This window comes from Lycorma delicatula, chromosome 2 (genome assembly GCF_047948215.1).
Source record: "Lycorma delicatula isolate Av1 chromosome 2, ASM4794821v1, whole genome shotgun sequence".
Taxonomy (NCBI): Eukaryota; Metazoa; Arthropoda; class Insecta; order Hemiptera; family Fulgoridae; genus Lycorma; species Lycorma delicatula.
In genome coordinates, this window is record NC_134456.1 from 156998688 (window position 1) to 157017367 (window position 18680).

Below are 18680 nucleotides of genomic sequence, written 5' to 3' on the forward strand. Positions count from 1 at the left end.
GGGTTTTCCTGAAAAGGAAGAGCAGAAGTTAAACGCTTGTATTTAGTAAAGTAGGTCCATAAATCGAGCACTAATCGAGCACCATAATTCAATGTTATTTGTATCGATTTTATACTTCGGTCACGATCCGTTATTATTTGAATTATCACAACGTAAGATATGATGATATAACAGAGATAGAAGCGGCATATAATGTCACTTTTTGAACAAGGGACCCGGCATTTAAGTGTCCGACTAAACAAGATTGCACCAGATATTCCAGAGACTTTCATATTTAATGTCTCTTAACTTTTATGAGCTTCAACTCGGTTTTAATTCTCAACAATACTCCTACATATATTTTAAATCCATCGCTTAATGTCGTGATAGGCTACGAGTTGATGAACCGGTTACTTGTCCCTCTTGCAAGCTTTAAGATTTTGTAATATCAGATAACGGTTCATAAACTTATCGTGCAGAAGCATCAAATAAAAAATTCTATTACTATCAGTCGTATATAAGGAAAGTTTACTATATAGGAATCTTTGCTACCGATACAGACTGTCTAGTTGTAGTTAAAATAATGAAAAAAAGAAAATTATTTACAGAATATCAAAGAAAAGATACAAAAATTATCGAAATTAGAAAGTGATATTACAAACTAACGCACAAGATTTTATATTTTAAACACAAACGAATCGGTGATGTTATAGAGAATTGAATAAAGCTACGGATGAAAACGCTGTGTTCGGAAGTTGATACGCTGATTTAGATAGTTTAAGAATTAACAGTTTAACCGAATTTTAGACAGTTTAAGAAAAAAAAAAAAAAAAAAAAAAAAATCACATATTCTGTTTCAATAAACATTTTTGAAAATTACTAATATAATCAATCAAGGAAAAATCGTTCACGTCATAAAAAAAATGGAGTGGCACACTACTAAATATAAATAAACCTTATTGGTCCACAAAACTAAATCCGTTAGTAAGAGTTCCTTATATGTTGGAAAGGTAAATACATATATAAGGTACATATATATATATAAATTTTACAATTCTACTCGGTTAGTAGAGACTGGATTCTCACCAACTGTTAATTTATTAGTTGCACAGCACTACAAAAGGGAGAGTAATGGATTAGGAAAAATGTTATTCATGTATGTGCCCGTGGTTTCTATTATTGATTTCGTATCAACTACAATTCAGAAAGAAAAGCTTGGATTAAATATAAATAACTCAGCGTTTATTCATATTCTAATAATAAATAAATAAAATTTACATACTTTTTATCTCCGTCGTCCCATCATCCCCAACACATTTTATTTTTTTACAGGCCGTCTTGGTGGCTCGTTGAATAAGTCTAAAGATATCGTCTAATTTATTCAGGTTTTCCCAGTTGGAGATTCTACATCGACTCAATATTAATCATCTGGCATTACATTATAGCTCGTCATATTTCTCATAGTTTTTTTAATAAAAGTAATTCTAAGGTGAAAATGAAAATACAATAATTTTATTAAAATAATAAACTATTTTATTTTATTTTTAGAAAATACACTATTTCCAAAAGTTTATTATAATTAAAATAGAGAAATTAACAATTTACAGAATAATATTATTAACAACGTTATGGTGCAAAAATTAATAATTATTATTTTGCCAAAATCTGAAACGCAAATAATCAAATATAGAAAAAATTTACTATGACATAACAGTCCTTACTGGCAACTACAAGAATAAAAAATTATTCTTTCTCAGATCTGATGCCAGGTCTATGTCGTAACTACAGCCTTAAGAGCGTTCGACATCTACATATACCTAGAAATATAAACACTCTCGCAAAAAAATAATAAAGATTTACTTTCTCTCATTACGATAAATTTATTTAAAAATCAACACGTAAAAAATTATTTTTAAATTATGTAAACCGTACAGAAATTAATTTACTCCCATTATAATAAACGAGGCGTTTAATTTTTCATTAGAAGCTATAATATCTTCATAGTAGTTCGTTAATATCACCGATAAAGCACTACACACAAGAATTCTTTATTCTCAATTACGAGAATTTCAAATATTATATATAAAAAATAACAGTCGGTACATCAAAAGCAATACAATAATAATGAAACCACCAAAACATAAAATATCTATCTTAGGTTATTAAATTTTTACCTTCCAAATATTACCTTAATATTTTTCGCTGTATACATCATCATTTTACAATTATCAAAAACTAATACGTGACATTTTATTTATGTTATTATATTTTATTACAATTGTAATTTTATGTAACAGTTGTAACAAAAAACTATTCTATATCTAACAAGTAGAATAGATAGACGAATATATTTATTAAAGTAATTCCAACTGCGTTATCGTTACTTTAATAAAGCATTACTCTCATAATTAATTTACTCGTTCATTAGTTTATGTCTATATTTTCAAATGTAACATTTTTCTAGATGCCCTAATCCATAATTGTTATTAATTTCTTAGATTATTATGTACGTTAATGGTAATATGTTTTTAAAGTTACGCCACTTCTGATACTTAAAAGTTAGATTTTTAAATTAGCGAGTAATGAATCGCTGTTAAAACACTGGCGATAATTTATTTTTAAATTTATTAATTTCAGGCGATTTAATAAATGTATAAAACTTAGTTGACTGGATAAAATTACTGTGAATTCACAATAGAATATGAACTTCAAAAATTACTTTTAAAAATACTCGCAAAAATTCTTTAAAGCATTTCATAAAAATCTTTCTGAAATATATTTGATTGCGAAGAACAGGTAAACAGAAGGGTGTCGTACTAAAACCTTAAATTATATTCATAATGAAACAAAAATTTAATGGGTAAAGACAGATCTAAATATCAGCCATTATATTATTAGAAATAAAAAAATAAGCAGTGTAAAATAAATTACAGATCTTTACCGCAGACATACAATCATAAAAGGATTTTTATGTATGATTTAAACAATTATTTATCACTAAACACAGACGCGAAACGATTAAAACCTTTTTTTTCTGTGGATGCTTAACTGATTAAACATGATTTATACGAGCCGAAGATGTATTTTCATCTGACGCTTATCTAACGTACGGAACCCTTTGCCTCTGAACATAAAACTGTGACTTGCCAGAAATCATAACATTTTTCAAATTTTTTCCACCAATCTTCTTTGGTCCAGTTAGCATGTGCTTTGGTCCACAAGAGATTTTTTGCACAATCCTCAATTTAAGTCCAATAATAACAATAATTAGATAAGTTTACTTTTTCTCACTAATAACCGATTCTGTGTAAGAGTATTTTTTCTTTAATGGCCACACTTGCCTTTCCTTTGAAGTAAAAAGCAACCAGTTCCTTTTACCTGTTTTAAAAAACATTAACTGTCCCTAGTCCATTTTTTTTTCAGAAAGAAAATCATTCTTTGAACGCTTTATTGTTGTTATATCCATAATTATATACTCAAGACCCATAAAAAAAATATGATTTTGTAATAAAAATTGAAATAAACTTTTACAAAACATTATTTATAAGAACATGAAAACTGCTAAATAAAAGAAGAACAAAAAAACCTTACTTTACACAGACAACTTAAAGAGTGAGTGTGGTTACTCACTCTTTAAGTTACGCTATTATTATCGTACGGTCTCGTAGGATGCGCTGTGTGTGGTGGCCGGGGTAATCCCTATAGATCTAACGGTGAGAAAACATGTAGAAAAAGCGAGCGGAAAGGACGAGCAAGAGATTAGAAATGAAGTCATGAACAGCTGGCAAAATAGGTGGATGGAGGCGGGAGTAGCGAGATGGACGAGGGGACTCATCCCGGACATTAAGACCTGGATTGAGAGAAAACACGGTGAGGTGGACTTTTTTGTCACTCAGTTCCTCACAGGACATGGTAATTTTAACCACTACCTGCACAAAGTAGGAAGACGCGTAGATTCGACGTGTATGTACTGTGAGGGACTCGATGACGTCGAACGGTGTGTTCGAAGAAGGTGTTTCTTTGCGTGTAATAAATGGGCCACCCATAGAGCAATAGCAAATATTCAAGGGAAGAGTCCCCTCGACATAGTAAAAGAAATTTTGGAAAATGAAAATAAATGGAAGGATATCTCCGATTTTATTAGAAAGGTATTAACAGAAAAGAACGAGGATGAGCGACTTCTGGGTTTTTAGCGTTAGGGAAGGATGGACAGGCTCAACGGGGAGAGTCGGCATGCCGAGGTGTGCCAATCTCGATGAACCGTTGGGGACTCCAAAGGGCTGGATAGTTGTAGGGGATACAAAAGACCCGGCACCACACCACGACGATCAAGGTAGGGTGTGGTGTCAGAAAAAGGGCAACACGATAGTCTCAAATATCTGAACCGGTAAGCCGACCTGCCATGCCGACCGGGGAGGCTTATTAGAGTCTATAGACACTCCCCTGGGCGGCGCAATACCAAAAAGTCGGACCGGCCCAGGGGAGTAGAGGAGAAAAAAAATGAAAAAAAAGTTACGCTATGCCGCGCGCGCAAGTCGATACCTCAGAAAGAGTAAATATCAATAAAAGGGGCAACGTTATATATAAATACACTTTTCATCCCTAAAATAATGAAAAGTAGACATACACATAAACATCTATATAGCGTAAAAATGTGTTATTTCAACGAAAATAAATATATATATATATATATTTTTTTTTGTGAGAGTATGCGCGCTTGCGTATGTTTTACAACAATGTGTGTGTTCACTTTACTACAATTTCAATATAAAAAGAAAGTAACAAAAATAAAATAAAACAACTGTTATCTTTGCCACTCAAAACGTCTTTCTCCTTATTCGACCGCATGACGGAAATCCTGGTCGACGAAACCGAAACAATGTTCTTTTACCGAAATTCATTATGGGTCATGTCTAAGTGACATTTTTATCTACTTTATAAGATAAGAAATATAATTTACTATTCCTTTATATATTGCTTTTGTTTATCACAAAACATTAATTTGCATCTGTTACAAACTTCGATTCAGCTGGTACAACTTTCAGATACTCGACATTATAATAAATTACAAATAAATACTTCACTGTAACTTCTATTTACAACAATTTAATATCTAACTATACAAAGTAACACGTTTAAAATACAATAAAAACAAGTCTGCACCCGAAACAGTCTTCTCACTGTATCATTCAGTTTATTGGAAAAACAGAATGTTCCCATTTTATTTAATGCAAATTAAATTGTTATTTGACAGTTTTTTTTTTAAGTACGAAACAATTTTCAAAACAGGAACATTTACATTAAAATCCGGTTATACGGATTAAACCGGTGTACCTATTCGGATTAATGATACATATAAAATTACGTGTCATTTGATATAAAATACACAAATAATTTATACTACAATAACGGATAAACGTGCTTATTCTTAATGCTGTTTTGTAAGTAAATATTGGAACACTAATTATTTATTTTTGTCATTATTAATCTAATAATGAGTAAAAATTAATAAAGTGGAAAAACGACCGGTGTAATGAAATCGAAAACTAATATAGCCGATAAAAATCGGTACACAGAGACAAATTTATTTATAGAGTGAACACGTGATTATTTAAAAAAAAAGCTTGTCTATTAGTTTTTCTACTCTACAAAGAATGTTCAATAAAGTGTGGGAATCCTTAAATAACTTCTCGACACCTAAACAATGAAAAAAGAAAATTAGAAAATGTTCCATCCAAGAAACGTTTTTCGATGTGAAGTACGGCAGGAAAACTTGAAAATTTTGTATAAGAAGTAGAATTGTGACACATCATTTTAAAGGGTATTGAAAAACAAAACTTTTTATGTAAAAAACCATCGCAATATAATAACTCAACGAAAATGGAGGATTTTAATTTTTTTCAGCTAGTTTTAAAAAGGTTCGTACAATATACCACAAACATTGGTCTCATATTATAAAATACACGTTTTGAGGTAGGAGAATTTGCTAAGTTTCATTTTTTTTATGTTTCACTATTGAATAGTTATTTTAAGACCTTCAGACTAATTTTTGAATATAGCTGTGAAAATATTAAATGCTCGCTACTTCGGTTTGCCGTAACCCTACGTTTTTTTGTCAAAAGTTCTGTTTTTCGATACGCTTTAAAATGTGTTATCCTTCCAATTAAAAATGTTCAAGTTGCCATCCATGAAGACCTGGGGATTTCGTAGTCTCATATCGAAAAAAAAGATCGTTTCGTGGTAGGAAAGATGGTTTTATTTTATTTTTCTATGTTTAACGATCGATAAATTATTTAAGGATAAAACGATAAAACTGAAGGACAATAGCACGAAACGAGTCAAATACAAAGTACTAATATATATATATATATATATATATATATACACACACCGTTATTGTTAAAAAGATTCTTGAGCTTCAAAAGGTGACAGAAATTTATCGGTTAATGAGACACAGGTGCAAAAGGAGTTTGACACAGCCTTTTAATTTTGTAACATAACAAACTCCCTGCAACAAATACAACCATGCAGTAAGTAAATTTCTTTTTTAATTTTGCGATTATTTTATAACGCATACAAAAATTAGAACGAATATCAATGTAGTGCAAATTTTTTCATCCTTTCTATGTTTGCAAGTAATATTTGAAAGTATAGTATATACTACATACAGCTTACAAATGTATGAATGAAAAATGCTGTACATTAGAGTAAACTATAATGCAAAAAACAAACGGTAATATTATATAAGGAAAGTGTAATGGAAGTTATGGCATCAATGTAAAAAAACTAACTATTACATGTAAAACCACTTATAAAAATAAAATTTTTTTCAAAAGAAAACTGTAAGTGGTTTTGATAAAAAAAATTATATATTATAGTCGACAAATTTTCAATTAAAACCATAATGTTTCAGTCTCGGAAAAAAGTAGTAAACACGAGGAAAAAAAAGATTTTTATTTTTTTAAACTCTGAATGAAACACACGAGTAGAAGCTAGAATAATTTTCATACCGTAGTTTCTTACAAAACATCAACCCTACTATAGTTATACTGTTAATGCAGCGCCCTCTGGCGATGAGGAATAATAATTAATGTTTCTTAAAGCTAAAGTCGACGTACTTAAACACATTTTCTACACATCAAAGATACTCTGGAATAAATTAAATAAAAAAAGAGATACGAATGCTACGTTCCTTTTTAGTCATATTTAAATATCTATTAACATTATTTGTATGCCTCGACCAAAGCCGAATAACTGGGTAAACCGATCAAATAATATTGACATTTTTTATTTTAAATGCTACATTTTTTTGTGTATAATACTACAAACGATTTTCTAGACGCTTAAACAAGCGTTTAATTTACCTTGTTATTCTATTTATTTAAAAAATTATTAAAAATGTTTAAAAAAAAATCGTTAGAATAATATTTATGATTGCAAATATATATATATTTTCGAACATTATATACTACTGTATTAGTTAATTATTAATAAATAATACTTAATTCACCAGATACAGTTGAATAAAAAGTAAGAACACTCACCTATATGTCTGTAACGCTTTCAGAGTTTTAACTCCATCATCAGCAGGCCGAATTTTATAAAATACACATAAATTACAAATAAAAAATATAGTTAAAAATATAGTTTTTTTTTTATAAAACATGAGTTAAAATATTTAATATGTATACACTACTATCATATTTAGTCTAGTGTACTATTTCAAAATGAAATTTTAATATTTTAAAAATTTCTTTGTTTATTCATTTTATCTGCTACCAATTTGTTCAAAATTAAATTCTCTACAAGTTTTGTTTAAATGTTTTATGCATTTATTACCCATTAACAAAGTTGTATGTCAAACATAAAAACAGGGTTTTTACCTCAATTTATTCATTTTTACCGACGATTTCTTAAAACCTACTGCTGATACGGTTCTGGGACTATTTTATTCGATTTTTCAGACCAAAAACCATAACAAATCATTAAATCTGCGCCTTAATTAACGTTATAAAAAGTTCAGTACGACCTCATTTGACTGGGAAAGCTGAAAAACGAGCGAAATTTTTCACTAGCCATAACGCGCAAACGAAGCATTTTAGGATATATGTTCGTACGTTCTTTTTCCATTATTCTCAGGAGTATAATAGGTTGTAAAAGTCCCGAGAAAACTTCGTGATACACTGTGTATGTGTGAATATATGTATAAATATATATACATAACACAGTATATACATACATACTGTTATATATGTACATAGTATATATAATATACTTTACGTATATTTTATTAATCATGGCCAATTGGTATTAACAAATAAATCTATATATATATATATATATATATATATATATATATATATAAAAATGTTAAGTTCGTTTGTGTACGCTTCAAAAACTCAAAATGTTCAGCACCGATTGAGCTCAAATTTTAGTACGATATATAACCCGCATCAAAGATTGTTTTCATCTATTTTTAATAAATCTATCTATCTATTTTTAATTTGGAAATGTAAACAAAGGAAAACCAATCAGATCAATGCAAGATGGCCGCTGTGAAACACAACGACCAATCACAAAGAGCCCGTATGGCCGTTGCCAATGTAAACAAAATCACTACTGATTAAGTAACAAATTTCTTTGAATTATATTTAACAGCTAAAACATCTGTATTTTATTAAAAAAAAAAACAAAAAAACACCAAAACAAAAAGAAAAGCCACCAAGGATGAATTACAGTAAATAAATTAAAACACCCAACTTTCTTATAGCCCAGATAGACTTAAGACTATGCAAACGAAAAAAGCCGAAATAACCAAATACACAGAAAATAATATCCCTACATAATGACCAAAAAATCCTTTGTTAGGTTAAATATTCACTTTTGTCAGAATTTACAGAAGGCATTTACAACGAAGCATTGATAAATATTGAAGACAAGTCCTTAGCTAATGCAAATAAGTTCTTAGTCAATTGGGAATGCCAGCACCCACCCGAGCTGCGATTGCTTTATTTGATGTGGATTTACGCCGTGAACAGAGTTACAACATTGGTGATCTTCAGTCATATGTTCAATCAAACATTCTCAAATTAACGCGTGAACAGAAAGGCATTTATGATCGCATAATGCAAATGATAAATGACGGAGTTGGGGGGACCTTCTTCTTGGATGCGCCAGGAGGAACTGGGAAAACATTCCTCATTAGATTGATTCTAGCAACGGTTCGATCGAAAAAAGGGATAGCCTTAGCTCTTTCTTCGTATGGAATAGCTGCGACATTGTTACCAGGTGGAAGGACTGCGCATTCAGCTCTGAAGTTGCCATTAAACATGCAAATCATCGAGACTCCCACGTGCAATATTTCCAAAGCATCCTGTATGTGAAAAGTATTACAAAAATGTAAACTCATTGTTTGGGATGAATGCACGATGGCACATAAAAAATCGCTTAAAGCTCTTGATCGATCGTTACGAGATTTGCGTGGAAACGTTCCAACTATTCGGGAATGCTTTGATATTGCTCGCAGGAGATTTTAGGCAAACATTGCTTGCAATTTCTCGATCGACACCAGCAGACGAAATAAATGCTTGCCTGAAATATTCAACACTGTGGCGACACGTACATTGCAGTTGACTACGAATATGCGTGTCCAGTTGCAGAATGATCCATCAGCTGAGGCATTCTCACGACAGTTACTGGACATTGGAAACTGACAGCTGCCAGTCGATGAGACGTCTAGACGAATATCATTTCCTGATAATTTTTATAATTTAGTAACATCGAAAGAACTGATTGAAAAAGTATTTCCTGATATTCAAATTAATCATAGAAATCACGATTAGCTCAGTGAACGAGCTATCCTTGCCGCAAAGAATAAAGATGTCTATCAACTTAATAATGCTATTCAGTGAGGAAATTACATATAAGTCGATAGACACCGTTGTGGAAGCAGATGAAGTAGTTAATTATCCAACGGAATTTTTAAACTCACCTGATCTGCCAGGGATGCCACCACATATATTAAAATTGAAAAAAGGTGTGCCAATTATCCTGTTGCGGAATATTAATTAGCCAAAACTCTGCAACGGCACGCGACTTGCAGTTAAGAAATTGATAAATAACGTAGTGGAAGCAACGATTTTAACGGGGCTTTTCAAAGGTGAAGATGTCCTCATTCCTCGAATACCCATGATCCCGACAGATACACCATTTCAATTTAAAAAATTGCAATTCCCAATTCAATTGGCATTTGCAATCACAATCTATAAAGCTCAAGGTCAATCTTTAGAATTGTGTGGTTTAGATTTAGATGCGGATTGCTTCTCACATGGACAACTGTATGTGCGTGTTCCCGAGTCGGCAAACCAGATAGCCTTTATATCTACGCAGACAGTGGAAAAACAAAAAAATATTGTATATCCACAAGTATTGCAAAATTAAATTTCTATGAAACGTATGCTTTGTTTTGTTTCTCATTTCTCATCCATGCAACCACAATGTGCTACAGCGAAGCGTGGCGGGTACAGCTAGTTATTTACATAATAGTTTCCACTTAAGAACAATCTTTAATAGTAATATTCGAGCGCTTTCGAATTATTAATCCATCTTCAGGAACAATAAAGTGTTATACAGTATAATTATTTACCTCACATATCATTAATTATACTAAACTGAATTTTATATATTTATATTTGAATAAATATATAATATAAATATTTAAATAAAATCATCATTGTTCCTGAGGATGGATTAATAATCCGAAAGCGCTCGAACATTACTATTAAAAATTGTTAAGTGGAAACTACTATACAAATAATCTATATATATGTATAAAAAGAAAAAACCCAAGTCAATCATAAAAAGGTTTTCAGAGTACTATAATAATTCCAAAAATGCAATATTAAATTTTCTAATGTTAGATATAAGTAATAATAATAATAACGAAAATGATATATTACAGAAACAATAAATTAATAAATATAAAAATAGATATAGGTTTATTATTAATTTATTAACTAATTGAATTTTATAGCAAATTTACTAAATCGGTGGACCTGACATAACGACTGAATACTTTGATAGATACTCGTACTATTCTTTATCTTACCATGGTGGATACAGTAAGTTTTTAAATATTATAATTATATGTAAATACTAACGATTTTAAAATTTTAACAGCAAATCTTTTCAAAAAATAATTATATTTTTAACTACATATTTTGTGCAATTTTATAACAATTGGTCTGCAGATGGTGGAGTTAAAGCTTTGAAAGCGCTACAGAGAGATAAATCCTTTCAGTGAACTACATCTGGTGGATTTAAATATTTATTTGTTAATGATATATACATATTTGTTAAAAATAAAATATATCGATAACAGTTCAGTTCATCACTATTTATAAGTAATTTTAGTAAGTAATAAAAAATATTAAATAAAAATTGCAATAATTTTAAAAATAACCAATAGTTAGCAGGAGACTTAAATAAATCGTATACAGGTAAATAGTTAAATAAATACCACATTAACTTCAAATTAACCATAATGTATTAAATAATATTTACGGAACCAATAAATTTAAAAACTTGACTAATAATTATTCATATCCAATGTTTGGCAAACATAAAAATTATAGCCTGTCATTACGTCCTTGTAAATATAAATTTTAGTTATCTGATAAAAACATGTTAAACGTCTTTTTATAATATAAATTATTATTTCAAAAACCTCCTTTTAGGTAAGGCGGAATATTTAAAAATAAAAGCGTAATTTATAAAAAAAAAATAACGCTTTGTTATAACTGAAGTACAGTTTTTACACATTAACAAATATGAAAAAAAACTTGTTAATTTTCATATTTGATCATATCTCATATTTAAAAAATGACAATATGACATGGAATATCTAAGATCGCGCGCGCACGCTATCACACACACACACACACACACACACACACATATATATATATATATATATATATATATATATATATATATATATATAAAATAATTAAGGATAAAATATATCGATGTAATAGTTCAGTTATCATTGCTAACAAGTAATTTTAGTAATCGTTGTAATTTTACTAAGAAAAAAAATAATAAATAAAAATTACAGTAATTTAAAAATAAGTAACCATTTTAAAAACCGTAAATCGTATTATTTGAAAATATATATATATATATATTATGCTACAGAGTACGTGATATTTACAATAATAATACAAAAAAAAAATCCTTAATTATTAGCGATAACACTTTCATTAAGAAAAAAATTCATTCAAATAACCACATAATCGACAATCATTACAGGAATGAGTAAAGTAGTATTATAGAATCTTCACGAAAAAAAAATTGTATTGACCAGTTACATCTTTACAAATCTCTTTTAATCTCTATACAAAAAACTGAGTTTCATATCATACTAAAGCCTTGCTCTTATATTTAAAAATTTCAATTTATATTTTAGTTTTATTTTTAAATTTCAATTTATTTAATGAAAAGTTACAATAATAACCACGTATTAAATAAATAAATTTCTCCGTTTTTTACCTGCTTTCGAGGTAATATAATTTCAACGTAGCAAAACTTCATTATACTAAGCGGCATATAACTTAGCAGGTGACTACGTGTTAATGTGACAGAAAAAAAAATCATGGAAACAATTAAATTAGATAATTAAAATCATCAATATTTTTCCCATAAATGTATAAAACAATACTTGCTTTCATTCCTCTAGCATGAAAAAAAAAAAGTTTTTCGGGATATTTTCAGAAAAGTAAAATCTAGACAACTATAACAAAATAAACGATGTGTATAAAAATTTTATTATTATCGTACTCGGTCGAGTACGATTCGGTTAACTATTTCTAAATCTTCTATGTTTTGTTTTGCAAATGAAGTGCATTGCGGGATTTGACAAGCTTTTTTCGTTAAATCTGATATCGTCAGTGTAACACTGATTCGACTACAATCTGAAATCGAAATAAAATGATGGACGTAGATTGATAAAATGACTGGAGCTATGTTATAAAAATGTGCGCGTGGTACGAGAACTCTGTCGTTCAAGTACACATATTTTCAAATGAAAGTACGTCCTCTTGCAAGTAGTAAAACACGATTTTTTTTTCTTACTGCACAAGCTTATAAAAAAAAATACTAGCTTCCCGTGGCAGCTTCGTCCGCGTTTCCCGTCAATCTTTCTATTTTATGTTTTTTTACTGAAATGACCGGAGGCAGGTGCAACCAGTCACACATACAGTAACGGTGGAAGTGGGTATGTTGGTTGAGCCACAGCGCCGTATACCTTTGCACCCCTTAAAAAAATCGGAATTAAAAAAATCCCCGAAAATAGTTTTTAAATATTTATGTGAAGAGTATTCTCAACCCCAAATCTACTGAATATCTCGTTTACTATAGTCGGAATTGGGAAAATTTACAATCATTGTTCAAATTTTTTTCCTTTCTTCATCTTCTTTCAAGGTCGAATTTTAAAGATTGTAGAAATTGGTTTATTCACATGAAGATTCCAAACCAAAAATCAGATTGATTTCTTCATTGGTTACCGAGAAACTAAAAAAATAACAGGGTTTCAACCAAAACATTAAAAAATCAATGTTAACCCTTGAAACTCAATTTCAAAAAATCTAAAAATTGGTTATTAGATATTCATAATCATTCATCTCAAATTCATAATCAAACTGAAAGATACTCACAGTTCACAATTCATTAAATCAATTAATTAAAGTTTGTGCTTTAACCGACAAGTCTCCACTACTAGGTATTATGCGCACATTACATTACATTACATTGCGCTTAATGTAAAGAAGAAGAGGGGGGATAAACGACAAAACTACCCGATCTATTGCTACTAAATTTTTGTCCATGTTTCTTGCCATAACTGAGAACGTTTATGGATGACATGAAGATTATACTCACCAAAAATCAAACAGATTTCTTCATTTGTTATCGAGAAATTAAAAAAAAACAGGGTTTCAAAAAAAATTCAAAAATCAGTTTTAACCCTTGAAACTCAAAAAATCTAGAAATTGATTTTAGATGTTCATAATCAATAATTTCAAACCCAGCTCACACAAAGCTCACAGTTAATTAAATTCAATTCATTTTGTGCTTCAACCGGCAAATCTACTCTACTACATCTACGATGTAGTAGTGTCATCTCGAAAATGTATTTTCCGAGATGAAATATATTCAAAGACCTTCTCAATTATGTCAAAAAAATGGGTAAAAATTCAGTTACGAAAAATCGGGTATTTTTTTGTTTATCCGGAACAAAGAAAAACCCTCTTCCTCGTTATATAACAGTATAGATGTAACAATCCGATAAAATATTTTTTTAAATTAATAAATTTAAATTCAATACGTATAACAATGTAAATATATACGTAAATCTTTATCACTTAATAATGAATTTAAAAAATTGTAAACAGATTTATAAACAAATTAATAACAAATAGCTGCTACACAATGCACAGCAAGCAGACTACTTGAATGAGGGAGTTGAGATTTGCACCCGCTATAATAGAAGTACAAATACGATCCCTGACAAAGAATAATAACAAAGAGGAAAACAGACATCGCGATCTCCTAGTTAGCTCAGTCCACTGAATGACCGACAGATAAAGCAAGAATATCGGATTCGATTCTCGGTTTGGGTCGGGGTATTTTATGATCATTCACAATTCGTAACATACGCGTGCACAAATATCCTAATACAGATCAAAATTATGATTAATTATTATTAATGAAGTACTGCCCTATCGATAGAAACAAATTAAATTTATGGAATAAATAAACCAATAAAACTTTTATATTAGAAAGATTATAAAATAAATAACAATGCTATTATATATTATTAGAATATCTTATTATTTTTTTATAAGTTTGTAAAAATATTTAAATGTAAAATACTAGTACAAAACGTTTTTACGAATTATTGTTAAGTTTTTTTTTTACTATATTTTTTAAACAAATTATTTTAATTTCCGTTAAAAAGAATACGTCTGTCATTTTTAATTTAGTGGTTTTAAAAAGTAAATTATCTTTTAAAAGCGATGTTTGTAGTAATAAATAATGGTACACAATATGAAATGACACTTTCTTCAATAAAGTAAAGTAAGTAAAAAATAAGTCTGTTTTCTTTTTTAGGCTTACGTCCAAATTTATTCTGTGATCGTTTTTAACATTTACATGACAAGTTTTATACATCCCGTACCTTTAAGACAGTCCTTCACCGTTATAAACTTGCCTTTCACGCTTGTCTTCTCAAAACATTCAACCGCTCTTCAGGACCATTTTTGGCATCCATCCGATATGCTACTTTTATGCTTATTATTTTAGAATAGCAAAAAAAAAATAAAAAACTTTTAGTTTTTTCAGCTAAGTAAGTGGCTTTCCGAGAATGAAAGAATATAAATAATTCAAGATCTCAAAATCTACAGTAGTTGTGATTTTGTTACGACATTAGGAATTTTTATAACAAGAAATTCAAAAGTATTTTTCACAATTTGTATTAAATAAATTATTAACAAATTAAAGTATTTCACTAAAATATGATTTGTGATCCGCTTACAAAACCTGATAACATATCGTTCGGTTAATAAAAATAAAATAAAGTAAAACGAAAATTTTATAAAATATAGAGGTACTATACATTTTTAAATTATGACTTAAAATCTATTTTCAGATCTTACAAGTAACAGATCTATCTAAAAATGAATGATAGAATGTCAAGCTATAAATCTATTTCTTGTTTAAATTACTATCTAGTGATTTACAAAAAGAACATAAAAGTCAAAACTTATAATTACAAATCTTACAAGAATTACATGCTAAAAATAGAAAGGTGTTGTGAAATTAAATTACGTTTACAAAATGTTAAAAATTTCTCTCCAAATTACTTATAGAAACAAAAGAAAATCATTCGACGCAACAAACTCATATTTCATTAAAAGTACGTCTAAATTATCTTCAGAAAAAAGGCTGTGCAAGTCTATAAAACAGAGATTAAAACAAAAGACAGGTAACAGTAGCGATGAGAAAATTAAAATGTCCTCCTTGAAGGTGTTTGAATACTTCAATAATAAAAAGAAAAGAGAGATAACCTTTTTCTACAAAATTTCTACCACAAACCTTTCTCTTATCCTACTTGTCATAAAATCTCTATATTTTAGTCTATCAACCTCCTAATTTTCATTGTTCTACCTTTATTACAGACTTCAAAAGCATCGTCTTTTCATTGTCTTTCTATTGTCCGTACATTCGCTCTTTTAAACACAACACTCCATATATACTTTTAAGAATTACTTAATGTCTCATAATGTAAAACAACGAAGCTTTATATGTAGAAACCTACAATTGAAATCAAACATAATTCCTCTTGAAAATGATGAAAACCATATATAACATTAAATAATGTATTTCTGAGAAGGCAACATTTTTTTTATAGATTAAATGCAACTTTTACACGCAATAGAGTTTAAGCAAAAACAAGAAAAAAAAGCAAATCTGACAAATCTCACGTTAAACTGAAATATAACGATCAACACAAAATTAAGTCATATATATATATATATATATATATATATATATATATATATATATATATATATATTTAATTAGTTTCTGATGTACGTAAAAGATATTACGCGTTTTAAATAATATGTACGTTCTTGTTTATAATATCTCGTGTGTGATTCCGAAATTTGGAATTATAAAACAATATATTTTTTTAATAAATAAAATAGACAAGATAATTAAAAAAAAAAACAAATTTAAAATAAATTTCCCCTTCTAATAAAAACATTTCGACTAATTTAAAATAAATATTAATGTAATTTTTATAAATAAATTTATATAACTTATTTCATAATCTATAAATGATACGTTAAAATCCTTTACAAGTAACTGTTCTGTATATAACTCTCCTCAAAGGTTCAAACTTCTATGTAATGCAAACGAAGTTTAAAATCCACCATGAAAGTAAGTAGAAAGTAAATCGTTAAATGGTGAATCCGTGATCAAAGCCCAGAGCATCAAATACTAAAAAAAAGAAAAGGAATTACAATTTTAGTCGAGTATCTTGTCTAAATAGATCACAACTGGAAGTCAAAACTAAAAGCATAGTAAGCGATATGTGATGTCAGAGGTCTTCATGAGGTTTTAGGTTACAAAAGGGTCAATACAAAAAACGATAAACGTTTCAAGTAATGCAGGCATTAAATGACGCCGATCGAATTGAATTGAATCGTACGATTTTTCGCAGCCGAGTTATGAATTTTATAAACGTTAATGATGGTGTTATTCACAATACGCAAATGAACGAATCACACTTTCACTTACGTGGTGTGCAGTTAAACAAAACTTCCGTTACGTGTGACGAAAAATCCTAGTAAAATGCATCGAAAACCACTATACGTACTAAAATATCGTATAGTAAAAGATATCATCTGGAACAATCGGTCCATATTTCTTTCAGAAATTGATGGGATACTAATATTGTTACGTTACGGGGATATATCCGAAAGATTCAATAATTTTTCTCTTCTCAAATGCAAGAGAGACCTAAAATAAATTTAGAGACGTGGTTTCAAACGTGTATAGAGCGACCGGTCCACAGGTAGGCGACCGATGAATCCAGTTAAAACGATTGTTTCCGGACGACATTATTTCTAGCTCCGCGAAATCACCGGATTTTACAGCATGCAATTTTTCTAGAGAGAGTTCATAAAGAGTAATGTATTCAATGGAAAAAAACATTTAAAGAAAAACAAATTCTTCAAATACCGCAATTCTTCTAAATATGTTAAATCGGATGACAGGTAACAAAAACGTTCGACTTGAAGAATCGAAATGGATTACACTTTCAGTATGTAGTGTTCAGATTATTAATGTTCAAAAATTCTTTTATAAATTTTTAAATAAAAAACAAACTTACTGGATTTTTATTTGTTGACTAACAATACGAAACGTAATAGCATTTTAAAATACATGAAAATTGTTAACGACCTAAATTAATGAACATAACCTCCTGAATGAGTAATACTTTCTATGTTGTGATTGTTCGTTTACACATTGTTTCTGTCAAATTCTTAATGTATAAATTTAGTATTGTTCAGATGTGTTATGTGAAATAATTTTATGTAGTTAATATCAGTGCATGACTGTCTTGTTTCTACAGGTGATCTGAAAAATTTGATACTATTTTTTCGTTCGTTTAAAAGTGTGGCTATATATATATATAGTGTGTGCGCGCGCGAAATTAATATTTATCCAAAGTACGAGTTTATTAATGATTAATGATGAATTTTTGTAGAATAATACTCCAAATTTACAAGTTTGTATTAATAATTTATGTCACCAGTCCACTTAACTTTTTATGAGCTCAACAAAAGCAGTTGTGTCAGTTTTGAAGTTTCCTACCTTTGGAGATACTATTACTTGAGATAAATAAACGATAGAACGTCAACACAAAAAAATTACAAAAATTTGGCTTTAATTCAAATCTCATATTTCAAATAACTGTGTAAATAAGCTCTTGAAATCAGGAGTTGCTCAGTTTTACGCGTCTAAATCGTAACTGAAGCAGACAGTCTTTACTATAATAGCGTGAAAAAAGGAATAATAATAGCGGGGTGACCAAAGGAGTTTAAGGAAAGGAAAGAACTGTGATCCATGTTTTGCTT